General features: G+C 40.9%; 1 protein-coding gene across 6 annotated transcripts in view; it reads right to left on the minus strand.

Annotated features, from left to right (window-relative positions):
* The window catches only part of SLC35F5 (solute carrier family 35 member F5), a 182,371-nt gene that overhangs the window by 57,134 nt on the left and 106,433 nt on the right, over positions 1-18,804 (minus strand). For 3 of the 6 annotated variants that reach the window (XM_067742144.1, XM_067742140.1, XM_067742141.1), the window contains 3 exons: positions 9,473-9,562; positions 4,344-4,592; positions 502-625 (listed from right to left, as the gene is read on the minus strand). The gene's annotated coding sequence lies outside the window, so the exon portion shown is untranslated. The remainder of the gene's footprint in view (positions 1-501; positions 626-4,343; positions 4,593-9,472; positions 9,563-18,804) is intronic. The other 3 variants (XM_067742143.1, XM_067742139.1, XM_067742138.1) reach the window with 1 other exon arrangement.

The raw sequence follows: 18,804 nt of genomic DNA on the forward strand, positions 1-18,804 counted from the left end.
CTCAGCCTAACCACCAGCACCTCTCACCTTGACAACCAAAAATTGCCATCTTATGGAGCTGCTTCCACTCTTACCCCAGACAGTCTATTCTTCAAAATGCCTTTTGAATGAACTTCTCAAAATAGAAATCAAATCATATCGCTTCCATTTTCAAAACCATCCCACCGTTCCCATCACACTGAATAATTCGAAGTTCTTATTGGGGCCTACAAGGCCCTAAATACTCTGACCCCTTCCTACCTCTCCTACCATTTACCACCTAGCTCACAAGATTCCAGCCACACTACCTTTTAGCTGTTCTTCCATCATCCCTAGCCCTTCCTGCCTTCAGGCCTTTGTATTTGCCATTTCTTTCCCCTGGAACACTATTCCTGAAGTGTTCCAAGTCACCTCCTCAGAGATTTTCCCCAATCCACGCAATCTAAAATTATTCCCCCACACCACCCCACCATCACTTTTCATTCTTCTACCTTAGTATATACTTTTTTTCATAGCACTTACCATGAACTGAAAATACAGTATATATTTATGCATTTGTTTGTCTTCCATCAGAATATCAGCTCCATGAGTGCAGGAACTTTTTGTGTCTTGTTCACCACTGCATCCCCAGCCTCTAGATAAGGGTCTAAAGCAGAGAAGGAGCTAAATCAATATTTCTTGATGGAATGAATGCATAACTAATGCTCTCTGACCAATTTTCGAGACAAAGCTCCCTGTTCCAGAGTAGCTAGCCTACAGTTAATGTTGTTGGAACCACTGTCCTCAGAATTCTTGCTGTTAACTCTTCCCTTGTCCTCCTGGGAGCTCTTTTTTTTTAAATTTTATTGGAGTATAGTTGATTTACAATCCTTGGAGCTCTTAAAGGCCAGGAATAGGGGCTTCCCTGGTGGCGCAGTGATTGAGAGTCCACCTGCCAATGCAGGGAACATGGGTTTGTGCCCCAGTCCGGGAAGATCCCACATGCCACGAAGCAGCTAGGCCCGTGAGCCATGGCCGCTAACCCTGTGCGTCCGGAGCCTGCGCTGTGCAATGGGAGAGGCCACAACAGTGAGAGGCCCGCGTAACGCAAAAAAAAAAAAAAAAAAAAAAAAAAAAGCCAGGAATAGGAGAAGGCAGAAAAAGACAGTAACAGTGTGGAAAAGATCCATTCACTTTTCAGGTTTGGCATTACACATTGGTAGTAGAGTAGGTGCCCACGTACTGATAGGAAAGGCCACTGTGACAAAAAATACCTTCTCTACTAGACTATTACATATCCTGAAATTCTACTCTTAAGGATTAAATTATCAAGTCATCAACATCAAGGTGTTGATTCTTCTTCTATTATTCAGACCATTAACAAATTCTTAATAAAAGATGTTCTTCTCTATCCTCCATGCCTAGCACATGACTTGCACGTGTATATATTCAGTAAATATCGAATAAATGAACAGACTCTCCTTGAGTTTACTGCCTCATTTTCCTTGCCATGCACTTGTCCCTATTCTGCATGTCTTTCCTTTACCACTTCAAACTCTGATAGTTCCTTTCTAACTTTAATTATACACCTGGATTTTTTTCCAGAAATAAATACGCTAGCTACTGGTTAACAGCAAAGACCTTGGCATCTGAGATGAAGGGCACAGATGCTTTTCTGAAACCTAATCACTTCAGCCTACCGCTCAAACTTGCCAAGGGACTGATTCTGGCCCACGTGTTCCAAAGGTACCTGCCTGCCTTCCCACCCTGAGCCCCTCATTGCGAGGTGGATAGCCTCCCCACTGTCCTCTGTGTCATTTTTACTCTAACCTTTATAACTGCTTACGTGTTCCTCCACCCTCTGCTTCCTTCAGCCCATGGAAGTAACATTCATTCTTCAGGGTTTGGATCAAAGAACATCTCAGACCATGCTAAGCTAATTAGTCTCGCTTTCCTCTGAAATCCTATAGCAATAAGTATTAGTACCACTTGGTTTTTTTTTGTTGTTGTTGTTGTTTTTTAAGTTTATTTATTTATTTATTTATGGCTGTGTTGGGTCTTCGCTTCTGTGTGAGGGCTTTCTCTAGTTGTGGCGAGCGGGGGCCACTTTTCATCGCGGTGCGCGGGCCTCTCACTGTCACGGCCTCTCTTGTTGCGGAGCACAGGCTCCGGACGCGCAGGCTCAGCGGCCATGGCTCACGGGACCAGCCGCTCCACGGCATGTGGGATCCTCCCGGACCAGGGCTCAAACCCATGTTCCCTGTATCGGCAGGCAGACTCTCAACCACTGCGCCACCAGGGAAGCCCAGTACCACTTGTTTGAACACATAATTACATATTATCCTGGATCACAATCTAATTCTTCCTGCATTTATCTTGTTTCTCCAGTTTGATTGTATAATCAGGGAACATATTTTATTTTTCTCCTGTATGTCTTCTAAATTTCACACAGAGCCCAGCTGGTTGCTTTTACACAATGCTAGAGCTCAATTAGTACTTGCTGAATTGCATAGCGTATGAATTAAATACATTTACCACAGGAGAAATGTAACTGCTCTCTAAATGGTTTGGATAAAGTCAAAGATGAATTCCAGGTCTTAGCATTAATAACAAGATGTCCCATCCTAGATCCCTGTTTCAAGACTGAAGGGCATATGAAGGCTCATAAGACATGATGGTGCCCTTCCTCCCTCATTCTCCTGAAGTCAGCCCTCACCAAATGCTGCTTGGCTTCCTTTTCTGAAATACAGGGAAAAAAAATCTCACCACCATATTAAATAATTTGAATCTTTAAAGCATGTTTTTTACATAACTCATCCTGGTAACAAAATTATTTAATCTTTCAACTAAAAACAAACTCCAGATATATTAAAAATTAAGTTGACCTTCCATCACTGGAACTGTCTATACATCATGAAATTAAATGTTGAATGCCTCATTTCAGCTCTGGAGCATCTCATCCCACCAGAAGAAAGCTATTAAAGATTACTTGGTCAGGGCTTCCCTGGTGGCGCAGTGGTTGAGAGTCCGCCTGCCAATGCAGGGAACACGGGTTCGTGCCCCGGTCTGGGAAGATCCCACCTGCCGCGGAGTGGCTGGGCCCGTGAGCCATGGCCGCTGAGCCTGCGCGTCCTGAGCCTGTGCTCCGCAATGGGAGAGGCCGCAGCAGTGAGAGGCCCGCGTACCACAGAAAAAAAAAAAAAAAAGATTACTTGGTCATATCAAAAAGAGTCAAGAGCAACTTCACAAAGTTCCTACTAGCAAAAGATGGGATAATTTCAGCAAAATCAGAATAGTAATTGCATAAATTTTGATTTACCAAATGTGTTTGAAATCCATAACTTAGTTTTTTAAAATCTTATAAAGTTCATTTGTTACCTTATGAAAATGCCAAGTGTCAGATGTGGAAACAAACTTATGGTTACCAAGGGGGAGATGGGGAGGGGTGCGGGATAAACTGGGAGATTGGGACTGTCATATACACGCTACTATATATATCAATAAAAGAGGTAACTAATAAGGACCTACTGTATAGCACAGGGAACTCTACTCAATACTTTGTAATGACCTATATGGGAACAGAATCTAAAAAAGAGCAGATATATGTTTAGGTATAACTGACTCACTTTGCTATACAGCAGAAACTAACACAATATTGCAAATCCACTGTACTCCAGTAAAAAAAATTAATTAAAAAAAATGCGAAGTGTCAACTAATTTATTTGAAAAACTGGTACATTTCTTTTTACAGAAATATTCTGGCTAATTAATAAAGGAAGAATAATAATGGAATATCACCCTGATAGATTGTATTATTGACCCAATTATTCACTCCTTCTAGAATCCACACCCTTTTCTATGTAACTTTGCAATGCCCTCCTGTTGAGCTACCAGGTGTCAAGTTGATAGACTAGGACAACAGCCAAACGGAAGACAACAATTAAGCCTTTTTCATTCATAGTAAGTCCCCTACATACGAATGAGTGCCATTCTGAGAGCTCGGTTCGTAAGTCCAATTTGTTCGTTAAGTCTGACAAAGTTAGCTTAGGTTCCCAACAAACACAGTCAGCTATATAGTACTGTACAGTAATAGGTTTATAATACTTTTCACACAATTAATACATAAAAAACAAACACAAGAAATAAAGAAAACATTTTTAATCTTACAGTACAGTACCATGAAAAGTACAGTACAGTACCAGCTATATCACTGCTGCTTTTACAATTGCTTCCGGACATCCTGGGCTTGAAATAAAGAAACTGCACTGCTGTACTCTATACAGTGCTGTACTCTATACTCTATACAGTAAAGTACACAAAAGCACAACCACTTGTAGAGGATGCACACATGTGACAGTGTATGCCAGAAACATGAACTGCCTTACGTGATTAGACATGGGAATGCACGTTGGTTCTTTGAAAGTTCACATCTTGAAGGTTCGTATGTAGGGGACTTAACTGTACTGCAGAAATGTAGGTAAGAGGCAAAAGAGAAAGGAGCCAACTCCCCAGTGTTCCGGTTTTCCCCGTGGAATGACACTGGACTAGGGTCAGTTGAATGCCTTGCAGAGAGGGAGGACCATCTCACTTCTGAGAATCCCTGAACTTCTGGCCTTTTTTTGTGGATCCAGGGACTGGAAGGAAAGAGAGAAAGAAGGGCTCAGAGGGCAAAAGTCCTAAGTCAAAGTGGACACAAATGCCTCAGTCAAGGCCCCAATTCGGGGGTCTTGGAGGATACACCTGGGAAGAGCCTCGCTGAGGTCCCCAATGAAAAGAACTCTGAATGGAGGTACTTGGGCCAGGAATGTCACCATGTGTAAGAACATGACTGGGGCGGGGAGGGGGGCCTGGATCCTCAACTGTACCTCCTGAGATTGTCGTGGACTTTGTACCAAGTCTGGCGTGAGGAGGGCATCTTCTCCCCCTGAGGTCTGCCAGGCAAAGCCTTGTAGTGGCCTATGGTCAGGCCTGAAACGTCATACATAGAATTATGGCTGCAGCCTGGCTCTTCACTACCCACTGGAGGCAGGACTACCTCTTGACTTGGGACTTGGGGCATATGACTCGCTGTGGTGAACAAGATGAGGTGAAAGTGGTGGTAAATAAGCTAAATAAATACTTATTATCATGTGCTACTGAGATTGTTTGATCCTTTCTCATATAGTAATATCAATAGCTAACTGATACAGTATCCATTTTGCAACCCCAAATGGGTTAATTAATGGGTCTAGGCAGTGATTGCCAACGTTAAGACAAGAGACAACCAGATATGATGTGCCTCCTGATAAAAGTATACCATGCCACCCATGAAACAGCCTTGCCACAAATCAGAGCTGAAACTGATCAGACCTCTAGATCCAACTACCAATTTACAGAAAACACAAGTGATGGGAGGACATATTAAACAATACTGAAGTCCAGATTGTGGGAAAGTGATGACAAAAATCCAGTTTCTTAAACAAATAATTTGAAAGGGGGAAAAAAAGAGGAAGGAAGGAAATCAATAGATTGAATGAGATTTAGAGACATAAAAATCAATTGCCCTGTATAAACCGTATTTAGATCCTGGTTAAAACAAAAGCTTAAGAAATTATGAGACAATAAAGAGGATTTATTATTTGAATGCTGGATATTTGATATTTCAGCAAATGATTGCTAGTTATTTCAGGAGTGATCATGGTTTTGTGGTTATTCCATTTTATCTATTGCAGCAAACTTAGTGGCTTAAAAGGGCAACCATTCTATTAAATCTTTCAGCTTTGTGGGTCAGGAATCTGAGCAGGGCTCAGCTGTGTGCGTTGTCTGCTCCATGTGGCACCATCTGAGGTCACGCACTGGTGTTCAGTTGGCAGATGGGCAAAGCTAGAGGGTCCAAAGCGATTTTACTCCTATGTCTGGTGCTTGAAGAGGAAGGATGAAAGGTGGGATTCTTGAGACTTTTGACCAGCGCACCTGCGTGTTCACTGGCTGTTCATTGTGGAGGTTTCAAAGTTGTCACTTTACCTAGCAGCTCAGGTCCCAAGAGACCCAGACAGAAGCTTCAAAGCTTCTTAAGGCCTAACCTTGGAAATGCCAGACTGACACTCCTGCCACGTTTTACTGGTCAAGCTAATCTCTATGGCTGAGATTCAAGGTGCAGGGACTTACATTCCACCTCTCAGTGGATGGAGTGGTTAAAAAATGTGGGACCATCTATAGTCTACCACAGCAATTATGTTTTTAAAAGGAGATGCCTTATTTTTAGACATATATACCAAAGGATTTATAGATGAAAGGTATGCTGTCTGGGATTTACTTCAAAATAATTGGGGTGAGGAGAGGATAAGGGTATTGATGAAATAGGATAAGCCATGAATATATAATTATTGGAGCTGCATGACAGCTATGTGGGGTTCACTGTATTATTCTATCTTCATATATGTTTGAAACTGTCCATAAAAAGAAAGGTATCTTAGTTTTTTCAAACAGTTTTTTTTTGTTTTTTTTTGGCCGTGCTGCCCAGCTTGTGGGATCTTAGTTCCCTGACCGGGGATTGAACCCGGGCCCTCAGCAGTGAAAGCGTGGAGTCCTAACCACTGGACCACCAGGGAATTCCCAAAAGAAAGTTATTTTTAAAAGTTTAAGTTTTCCTTTATCTGAAAGCTATGTAATAATAAAATAAAAGATCACTGGAAACACCTCTGTACTATGCATTTGGTGTATCTTTACTGATATTAAATATTGAGAAAACCTATATAGATTACTATTACGGAGAGGAACTCAGGTATTTGGAATTTGAAGGAGAAAGTTTATTTCCTTAGATTACTGTTGTACAATTGTATGTATGATGTGAATTTACAGATGTCTTATATTTGAAATACTGTCAATAATTTTAGCGGTCTGTAAAGAGCTTTCAATACCTAGTACAGCACAAACTTTTAAAAGTTTACTTTTAAATAGTTATAGTGGCAAAATCCTTCCAGGAAAACGGTCAACTACTTTTCAGTTAAAAATTAACATGCTTTAGTAACTACATTTTCCCTTTAGGCGTAATACTGTGACTGAATTTTTTCCTTCCATTTAGATCTGTCACTTAAAAACTCTCTAACGCCAGCACAACTCAATGAATAACTAAAGGAAAACAAGAATTGCATGACATCTGAACGTGTAAAAGGTACCTAGGATTTTCCATTTCCCAAACTCTGCATTACTTATTTTCGTATTTACTAGGTCTATTACTGAACAATCTGCAACCCTTAACAATCAGATTCCTCCTGATCCCTCTTTATATATAAAAACATAGAGGCCAGACCACTAACATTTACATTACTAACTATATGGCCAAAACTCTATAACTACCAAGTTGTTAACTGTGCCTTACGGAGGATTCCCAAATCCACACAGTACCTGTACAATAAGACTTGATGCCAAGATTTATTGCGACACTACCTCAATTAAGGCTGGAAGTTCAGCCTCATTTGACAAATATGCAGTGATTCTGAAGAAGTAATGCTTGAGGAAAAGGCAAATGGCTTTGACATTTGTACCATGTTTGCATGAATGACTTTCCCTCTTCATCCCAAAACTACCAAGGGCCTTCGTGGAAGATTCTCCTTTCTGCAATGCTCCCACATAATCCTGAAGTAGGAAAACTAAAGAATGAATTAGAACTCATAGTCATGGGACCCTGGGGAAGACACATTCTTTCTGTGCCTCGGTTTCATCATCTATACGATAAAGATTACAATTTCTGTCCCATCTACCACACAGAACCATTAGGACCATCAACTTCTACAATGTTCTCTGAAACAACTTTGGAACCTTATAGCTCTCTGCGAGAGAATTACTACTATTCTACATACATGAAAAAAAAAATTAAGGAAATCTAGAGTTATTTTATTCAAAAAGAAATTTTCGTTTCCAATCCTTTTAGTATTCGCCACCATTTTTTTTCCTTTAGAGAATCAGATGCCATCATTTTTTTTTATTTTTTATTTTTTTGCGGTACGTGGGCCTCCGGACGCGCAGGCTCAGCGGCCATGGCTTACAGGCCTAGTTGCTCCGCAGCATGTGGGATCTTCCCGGACCGGGGCACGAACCCATGTCCCCTGCATCGGCAGGCGGACTCTCAACCACTGCGCCACCAGGGAAGCCCCAGATGCCATCATTTTTAAAAATAGGAAAAATATTTAAATCACATGGACATGGAAGTGACCACTGGTCACCTCTCTTCTTTTTCCATTCCAATAGAACCAAGACTTTATTCACAGTGACAAAGTGCCCAGCTAAAAGATTGTATTTCCTGTCCCATATTACAGCTAGTTATGATATTGTGACTACGCCGAACACTGTGACAGATTATTTAGAGATTTGGAGGCAAACATGAAAACCATCAATTAAAAGAGTAGAAATCACCCCTCATCTCTCTTCACCATGTGTCTCTCTGCTAGGTTTATTTTTCTGTGTAAACACCAAACTTTCTCCAAAGTGCTCTCAGCCAGCCATCAAACGTGGAAAAACCTGAAGGGCTCTTTCGTATTAAAGTGTTAATAGCTTATAGTAATTTAATGTTCGAAATTCTTTAAGGGCAGTTGAATTTAATACAATTCCCCAAACAAAAGAAAGACTAACATAACTCAATCACCATATACCATAATAAAAATGTGATAATGTCTAAAACTGATAAATGAAGAAACAGTAGTATGAACTGTAACAAACAAAAGAAACAGCTAAAAGATTACAAGCACGGAGTGAAGAGTGCTGAGGTAGAGGCAGAGTCCTATTGTTTTTCTTAAGGAACAGATCATTTCTATACTGTTCTAATTATTTTGTTGTTGTTAAATTTATTTATATTATTTATTTAATTTTGGCTGCCTTGGGTCTTCGTTGCTGTGCGCGGGCTTTCTCCAGTTGCTGCAAGCGGGGGCTACTCTTCATTGCGGTGCACGGGCTTCTCATTGCGGTGGCTTCTTTCATTGCAGAGCACAGGCTCTAGGTGCTCAGGTTTCAGTAGTTGTGGCACGTGGGCTCATTAGTTGTGGCACATGGGCTCAGTAGTTGTGGCTCGCGGGCTCTAGAGCGCAGGCTCAGTAGTTGTGGTGCACGGGCTTAGTTGCTCCATGGCATGTGGGATGTGCCAGACCAGGGATTGAACCTGTGTCCCCTGCATTGGCAGGCGGATTCTTTTTTTTTTTTTAATTTAATTTAATTTAATTTTTTATACATCAGGTTCTTATTAGTTATCTATTTTATACACATCAGTGTGTACATGTCAATCCCAATCTCCCAATTCATCCAACCACCACCTCCCCCACCCCGCCACTTTCCCCGCTTGGTGTGTCCGTACGTTTGTTCTCTACATCCGCGTCTCTATTTGGCAGGCGGATTCTTAACCACTGTGCCACCAGGGAAGTCCTCTATACTATTCTAAACCTTTGCTACTTCTGCTAACCATTTTTAAAAAGGCATGTGTAGATATTAAATTGAAGAGAAGTTGGAAGCCATTGTGTAACAAGAGTTCAAACACTCTGAATACCTGCCAGGATCCTGGTTCCTTCTGAGCAGAGGGACTTCTTGGTGGTTCCTTGAATATATCTTGACTTGCTCTTGTGTCATGTGACCACAGCTGAAACGAAACAAAAATTGGTTCGCTGACCAAAGGCAACCAGTTTATGTAGGTTGAGGAGGTCTTGCCTCAAAATCAATTCAACTAGGACAATCTATATTGGAGGGTGACTACTGAACCCAAATAGATCCTCTCTTAGGAAGATATGAATGCAAAAGAAAGAGCAGTTGGAAGAAGTGGAAAGAGAGAACAGTAGAAAAGGAAGCCAAGCCGAGCGAGACATTCAGAAAGAAAAGCTAAATTGCAATCATGCTGGAGTGGCAAGAAAGAGCAGGGGCAGTGCGCCTGCTTCCGAGGTGGCCACGAGCTCACTGGGCAACACAGTTACTGCTGAATGCTGAAGGAGAGTTCTGCATGGATGGGGTCAGTACATGCAACTGCCCAGAGGTCTCCTTTGTTGCCTGTGTTGCATAATTTTGTAAACTTATTTCAAACGTCTCTTATCTGAGACACGTTTGTTCCTTCCAACATGAAACAGATTGTGGGATGTGGTCATGTGCTGCAAGATGTAACTCTCCCCTCCCCTGGCACCATCTTTTCAGGAATACAGCCTTTACTTCTCTAGTTACAGGAGTATTGAAGGCTGACATCTCTCAGCTGAATCACTGGAGAACTGCCTCACTCAAGGTCACTGCCCTGGAAGCAGCCCTCATCTAAAGATGCAGTGGGAGGGGGATGAGAGTGAAGGCATCCTTGTTTCCATCGGGACAATTTATAGGTCCAGAGCTCCAAAAGCTATCAGTTGAGTCCTTTGTTGGGACTGGACAACGATTCGTCTTTTCCTTCTGCTTCTTCACTCCACCATAGGTATTAATACTAAGAGCACTCCCCTCTCCCCCACCATAAACGTCCTACATGCAAATCTCAGATTACCAATGGATGTCTGTTTCTCTGGGAACGCAACCTAAAACAAAGGACACGTTGGTTCTTAGGCCAAATAAGACAAGCAAGGGTTGTTTCTGTCACCCTTCTACCAACATCTCTGAAAGTTCCTACCAGGCTTAAGTTAACAGCTGTCAAGCTCCTCTTCCCAAATGCTAGTCAGTCATCAGCACTAATGAGTCCAGCCAGCTCAACCTCAATAATGTCCACCGGTACAGCCATGGGAAATATCTCCAGGGACAGGCAATGGCTCATAACCATAGCCACAACCTTCTCAGCTGCCTTTGCCAGGGTACATTGAGCCTGTAGTATCACTGGCCAGATAGAGACAGTGAAGGTATAACTGCAGCAGGGCATAGAAAGCAATGCTCCAGTCCACGGATACAAGGATGACCTTCTAGAGTGGATGTGGCCATCAGACAAGATGTCTTGGCAAAGATGGCTTTATGTGAGTCAGAAGCCTGTGTTTTGTTTCAGGCTGTTTCAGGTTGTCATCTTCACGGAGATGTCTGTAATACTTGCAGCAAAAGCTCAAGCTTGAGAGACTCAGCTGCTACAACCTAAGAGTGGCAGACTGGCCACTCATTATGACCATGTGGACAACTATTATGGAAATCCGGCGGCATTCAAAATGTCTGTGACAATGTGATATATTTAAAGGTAAGTCAAGAACTTCATCTCAGCCCTAACCAGCAAACCTTAACAGTGATGGAATTAAGTAAAACACATTGACTTTGTGTTGTGAATGAATATCAGGGCACAAAATGAGGTGTCTAAGAAATACCACATTTCTTTAAACAAACTTACTTATCACTATGAACCTTTAGTCTACCAGCCTGGTAAGAATGCAACTTCAATGACCTTCGGGACTTATCTTCCAAGGAGAGTTGGGCAAAGGTCCTGGGGCTGACATAGCGAAATACTAGTTACTGTTGCTTCACCCATCTCACAAACCACACTCATGTCCTGTGGCTCTTCTGCGTCAATCCTTCCTACCCAAGTACTCACAAAACCATTCCTGTGCTCTCCCAGTGCCACTGCAAGGGAGCAAGGCCAGGGTATCCACAGCTCAGGGTTGCAAATAGGTTTCAGTGCCTCAGGGAACATTTTCTCCCCGCCTTAGGACATCTCAAATAAATGCTTCTCCCTTTCTCCTCAAGGAAACCTAGCAGAAGCCCTTCAGAGCTCCTCAGCCCTAGGAGTTAGGTTTCTTCTAACCCCACAGGATCCCTTGGCCTTAGGCTATTCCGGCTTTCAGCCCAGTCATGAGCCCTGAGGCAGAGAATGGCAAAACCTGATGAAAATGAGGGGGAAGAGAAAATGCTGGAAGAACAAACAGAATTTAGTAATTCAGGAAATTATCCTGCTACCCTCCAATGGCTTTCCCTCTCACTGAGCAAACAACTGCAAGTCCCTACTGTGGCCTATAAAGTCCAACATGACTTGATCTCCTGCTCCCCCTTGGACGCCGGCTCTTCCCTTGCACCCGCTCATAATTCCACTGTAGTCACACTGTGCTTATTTACGCTCCTTGAACTTGCCGACCCCTCTCATCAGAGCCTTGTGGCAGCCAGCCTCCAGGATGATCCCCAATGATCTCCATCTGATGGTATTCATGTCCTTACAGAGTCCCCTTCTGTGCTGGATGGGAGTGACCTGTGAAACAATCGGATTTTGCAGAGATGATGATGTGTAACTTCTGAGCTGTGTCTATAAGACATGTGGTTTCTACCTTGCCCCATTTTGGACTCTCTGCTCTGGGAGCAGCCAGTCAGCCACTGTGTCATGAGGACACTCAAGCAGCCCATGGAGAGGTCCACGTGGGTAGATACTGAGGCCTCCTGCCAACGACCAGCATCAAGGGGTTAAACCATTTTGGAACTGAGTCCTCCAGCCCCTGTCAAGCCTTCAGAGACTATAGGCCTGTTTAACATCTTGACTGCAACCTCTTAAGAGATCCTAAGCCAGAGCCACCCAGTTAAGTCACTTCCAAATTTGGCCCACAAAAACTATGAGATAATCAATATCTATTGTTATTTTAAGCTGCTAAGTTTTGGGATAACTTGTTTTGCAGCAATAGATAGATAGTACAGCCCCTTAACATGCCTTCCTCAGAAAACTTGATCTCAAAATTCCTACATGTCTTCTATACTCCCTTAATACTGCTCTAATATCCCCTTGTAAGAAGGCCTGCTCTGACCGCCTATGTAAAAAGAGCACCCTCCCCTCACTACGACATCATGCTTGGTCCCCATTTCTCTGCTTTATTTTCCTTCATTGGTCTTTATAACCACCTGACATATTATATGTTTATTTGTTTACTATCTGTACCCCCATGCTCAAATGTAGGCTCCCTGAGAACAGGGATTTGTTTTGTTCACTGCTGTATCTCCAAGCTTGAGAACAGTGTCTGTCCCATGGTAGGCATTCAGTAAATATTTCTTGAAGGGAGGAAGGAAATTAAAAGTCAGCAAAGGGTCATGATGAAATCATGCAGTCAGGCTGAGGATATGAGACTCAACGCGTGCCTTGAAGACAAAAATAACAGATAGTTTTGGGGGTGGTATCTTCCAGCTCTGGTCCAGGCAATTAAACCAAAGAGAGGGATGCAAAATTATAGTTTGTAGGAGAACAAGGAAGGACTGAAAATATAGGAAAGGTTGAATCTATGAGGGAACACCACAAATGCCAAGCCAAGGAGCTTCAGGGCATCTTTCAAAATCACAAAGCATGAAACACGATTCTAAACAAATCATAAAACTAATTTAAGAAATCAAAGAGTTTGGACTTCCCCGTGGCACAGTGGTTAAGAATCCGCCTGCCAATGCAGGGGACACAGGTTCAATCCCTGGTCCGGGAAGATCCCACATGCCGCGGTGCAACTAAGCCTGTGCGCCACAACTACTGAGCCTGTGCTCTAGGGCCCGTGAGCCACAACTACTGAAGCCCGTGCACCTTAGAGACCAAGTGCCGCAACTACTGAGCCCACGTGCTGCAACTACTGAAGCCCGCGCCCCTAGAGCCTGTGCTCTGCAACAAGAGAAGCCATTGCGATGAGCAGCCCGCGCACAGCAATGAAGAGTAGCCCCTGCTCGCCACAACTAGAGAAAGCCTGCGCGCAGCAATGAAGACCCAACACAGCCAAAAAAAAGAAAAAAGAAATCAAAGAGCTCGATACAAAGCCAAAGGATTTTATAGTGTTAATGTGCTCTTGTTACACATTTCTCCTGTGTGTAATTACTTATTAATAATCATTGAGAGATTTTAAGCATTTAAAATCGAAAAGGTTATCCCATCTCAAGTAACATTTAAGATAAGTCCAGATAGAAGTTCGTGCTTTCAGGAATCCTGTGAGCAGCCAAAACACAATCTTTGTAAAAGCATTTTGTCTGATACCTATCAGAGCTTAACACTGAACTAACAACAGACAAGGATTTGAGTAGAGGTGGCTATTTTCTGGAATACATGTGAAGGGGTCATTTATGTGTATCATGAGCTTCTTTTATTTAAAGTGCCAGAAATAAAACATTTTTTGAAGGGGAAAGAATCAGAGGCTGGCAACCAGGGCAAGAAGTTGAAAAGAGGTTTGTTTTTTTTTTTAACATCTTGTCACATACTCTGGGATAGGGCTTTTTAATTTTCTAATCTATGTATTTATCTTAAAATGCATTAAAATAGTTCAGTGTATTCTATCTCACCTCATTTCCATTTACCTTTCTTTATCTCCCTTATTCTGACCACTGCCTATTTATATTTACTGAGTTTGCTGGTCCATGGCTGCTCAGCATATTTGTTGAAGATCTGAAAGCAATGATTTGACGCTTGCTCCATTAGTAATATTTTAATACCAGCTCCACGTTTTCCAAATGGGCTCAACTCTTGTCTTTATCTCCTGTTTAATGTTTGGGAAGTAACCCTATTGAATATTTTCTTATCAGAGCTCCCTTTGCTTTCAATGAAGCAAGTACGAATGCCTATTTCACTGTCTGTTTCACACCTTCTATAAAACACTGTTTTTGCTCAAAAAACAATAAATGTAAAAATGGTGAACAAAGCACTCAATGAATAGCATGCTCTTTAACGCGTATATATTACTACTTGCTGTAAAATAACTCGGAATCATGCTTTGAACTTATGTAGCTCCTTCCCTTTGACACACTTATCAATGTTTGTCTCTTGAAATTGTACTCCTACAAGTCTTCCTATGTAAACAGAATATGGTGAAGATAATACCTAGAGAAAGAAGGTATGGTATTGCAAGTTCTATGAAAATCTCACTGGATCTCCTACAAGGACGTTTTTGGGATTATTTAATGATCTGGGCAGACTGCTTCACTTTCACTTAATGTGAAAGGAAGAAAAATATAAAGCCATTCATTTTACTGCAAGATGACCTAAATATATCATTGTGAAGGAATGGGTTGTCTTCTTGAAGAAGACAAAAGGAAGCACATCTATGAAATCTAAGGACAGCCTTCATGGTTGTTCAGTGGACCTGCAAATTCACCTACCTGAGGATTATTCTAAGCAGTACAGCAGATCAATAAACTGAATGTTGTCAGATGAAAAGTCTTCTGTGTGCATGATTAATTATTTTAACTAGGCAGTTAACATCTTTTCATTATCACATAAATGTACTATATTGAAAATCTGACAGTATGGTATTGAGTGGGAAGGCCTTCTTAAGTATAAAATTGGCATTAAAAAAAAGCTGTCATATATTTGCAAATATGCAGGTGGAAAGCCTTTAGAGAACTTAAATTGCCCTAATTAAAATTAAAGATTTCAGCTTCAGTGTGTACCTGGGAATGCCATTGTTAATGACTGCAATTGGTCTCTTCTGTTGATGTAGTCAGCATTTCTTATATTTTATGAGCCTGCTCTATTGTTCTACCGAAAAAGGTTATCCTTTTTCGCCACTGTGGCAGCAATCCTTGACTACACTGTGAAGATTCCCTTGTAGACCATGTGACTGAGTTCAATGGACTGTGAAGTTATACCTCCATCATGCTTTCTCTTTTCCCTATGTCCCCACCAGATGGGTATAACAATGGTGAAGCACAAGAAAATTCCCAGACACAAGATGGAAGAGTCCAAATCCCTAAATCACCCCATGGAGGAAAGCCATCCTCAACCAGGAACCCTTCATTGAACAGCTATATCGGCAAAAAATAAATTTTTATTATGTTAAGCCATTACAATTTTAGGTTTTATTTATTATAGCAGCTAGTTATTTCAATATAGTTACCTAAGATAAGTAATATTCCACCTTACTAGAAGAAACACATACACATATACACACACATTATATACACACAAACCAAAATATATACAAATACACACACACAATTTTCATTTCTTTCTTTTTTTTTTTTTTTGCGGTACGTGGGCCTCTCACTGTTGTGGCCTCTCCCGTTGCGGAGCACAGGCTCCGGACGCGCAGGCTCAGCGGCCATGGCTCACGGGCCCAGCCGCTCCGCGGCAGGTGGGATCTTCCCGGACTGGGGCACGAACCCGCGTCCCCTGCATCGGCAGGCGGACTCTCAACCACTGCGCCACCAGGGAAGCCTCATTTCTTTTTTATATTGCTAAAGGGAATATAAAATTCCACAACACTTCTGGAATACAATTTGATGGCATTTATCAAAACCCTTAATTATGTACTACCTATTCATGTTTAATTATGTGATTACCTTGACCTATTTCAAGGAATTTGTACTGAGTAAATAGTGTGCAAAGATTTAGCTCCAATGATATTGTGTGGTATTTTTTTTATATTAGCAAAATATTGTAGGCCACAAAAATATCCATGCTAATGAATAATTTAAATAAATTGGGGTACTTTAGACAATGGAATATTTTAGACAATTAAAATAATATTATAGAAAATTACCTAGAGATTATCATACTAAGTGAAGTAACTCAGACAAATATATGATATCACTTATATGTGGAATCTAAAAATATGATACAAATGAACTTACTCACGAAACAGAAACAGACTCACAAACTTAGAAAACAAACTCATGATTACCAAAGGGAAAAGATGGGGGGGAGGGATAAATTAGGAGTTTGGGATTAACAGATACACACTACTATATATAAAATAGATAATCAACAAGGACCTACTGCATAGCACAGGGAACTCTACTCAATATTCTGTAATAAGCTATATGGGAAAAGAATCTGAAAAAGAATGGATATATGTATAACTGAATCACTTTGCTGTACACCTGAAACTGACACAACATTGTAAATCAACTATACCCCAATATAAAATAAAGATTAAATTAAATGAAAAAAAAAATCATGACACAGGATAGTGGTAATAGTACACTGCTAAGTGAAAACAGCAAGTGATAATATAACGTATATAGCTTGGTTCTAATTATTATTTTTAATGTGTATCTTTGTGTGTGTATATCCAAAAAAATCCCCCCAAAACAGAAAAGAAATACAGTAAAATATAGCCAGTATTTATATCAAGGTAGTGGGACTAAATGTGATATTATTGTTTTTTAATTTATAATAGTTTTATTGAGATATATGTCAGAAATCTACAGTTCACCCTTTGTAAGTGTATAATCAGTAGCTCTTAGTATATTCACAAAGCTTTATGTCAGTTAATATTATATAATTCCAGAATATTGTCATCAACACTCCCCACCCCTGCAAGGCCCCATTGTCATTAGCAGTCACTATTTATCCTCCCAAACTGCAGTCCCTGACAACCACTAGTCTACTTTTTGTCTCTGTGGTTCTGCCTACTCTAGACATTTTATATAAATAGAACCATATAATATGTAGCCTTTTGTGTTTGGATTCATTCATTTAGCGTAATGCTTTCAAGGTTCGTCCATTCTGTAGCATGTATAAGAACTTTGTTCTTTTTATGGCCAAGTAATATTTCATTGTATGGACATACCACATTTTGTTTATTCATTTATCAGTTGATGGACATTTGTGTTACTTCCATTTGGGACTATCATGAATAATATTATGATCATTCCTGTACAAGTTTTCTCTTGGGTATATATTTAGGAGTAGAATTTATGAGTCATATGGTAAATCTACATTTAACATTTTAAGGAAATACTGAATTTTTCCAAAGCAGCTGCACCATTTTACATACCCTTTGCAGTGTGTGAAGGTTCCAATTATTCACTGACTCATCAATACTTATTATTATCTGACTTTTATTACAGCCACCAAAGTGGGTACGAAGTGGTGAATCATTGTGGGTTTTTTTACATTTAAAAAAAAAATTTTTATTGGAGTATAGTTGCTTTACAATATTGTGTTAGTTTCTACTGTACAGCAAAGTGAATCAGCTATAGGTATACATATATCCCCTCTTTTTTGGATTTCTTTCCCATTTAGGTCACCACAGAGCACTGAGTAGAGTTCCCTGTGCTGTACAGTAGGTTCTCATTATTATCTATTTTATACATAGTATCAATAGTGTATATATGTCAATCCCAATCTGCCAGTTCATCCCACCCCTCCCTTTCTACTTTGGTATCCATGTTTGTTCTCTACGTCTGTGTCTCTATTTCTGCCTTATAAATAAGATTGTCTATACCAATTTTTTCAGATTCCACATAGACGCATTAATACACCATATTTGTTTTTCTCCTTCTCACTTAGTTCACTCTGTATGACAGTCTCTAGGTCCATCCACATCTCTACATAAATGTGATTTTAAAATGTTGTTTTTATTTCTGTATTTCCTAAATTTTTTTCAATGAATACACATATTTTTGTCATAAATTGTGTATAAACACACATATATACACGTGTGTGTGTGTATATATATATATGTTACATATATTTATAAAATTGGAGGGAAGGAGGCATGGTAATCTTTTTTTTTTTTTTTTTTTTTGTGGTACGCGGGCCTCTCACTGCTGTGGCCTCTCCCGCCGCGGAGCACAGGCTCCGGACACGCAGGCCCAGTGGCCATGGCTCACGGGCCCAGCCACTCCGCGGCACGTGGGATTCTCCCGGACCAGGGCACGAACCCGTGTCCCGTGCATTGCCAGGCAGACTCCCAACCACTGCGCCACCAGGGAAGCCCGGTAATCTTATTGGTAAGCCTATTCTTGCAGAATAGGCTTTCTCCCAGAATAGAAAATGAGGATGGCAGGTTTCTGGTGGTGATAGAGCAATGTAGGGAAGAAGTGGCTTATTGAGGAAATGACGATGAGGAAGGGTACACCAGATAGAAACCATTCGATATTAAGCTGATTCTGAAGAGAACTGCAGAGGGCACTAAATGAATACTGAGTATTTTATATTACAATTTTTTTAAATTAACGAATCCCCATGGCACTCATGCAGTGATTCTGGCCTCACATCCA

Source organism: Pseudorca crassidens, chromosome 6 (assembly GCF_039906515.1).
Source record: "Pseudorca crassidens isolate mPseCra1 chromosome 6, mPseCra1.hap1, whole genome shotgun sequence".
NCBI classification, from domain to species: Eukaryota; Metazoa; Chordata; class Mammalia; order Artiodactyla; family Delphinidae; genus Pseudorca; species Pseudorca crassidens.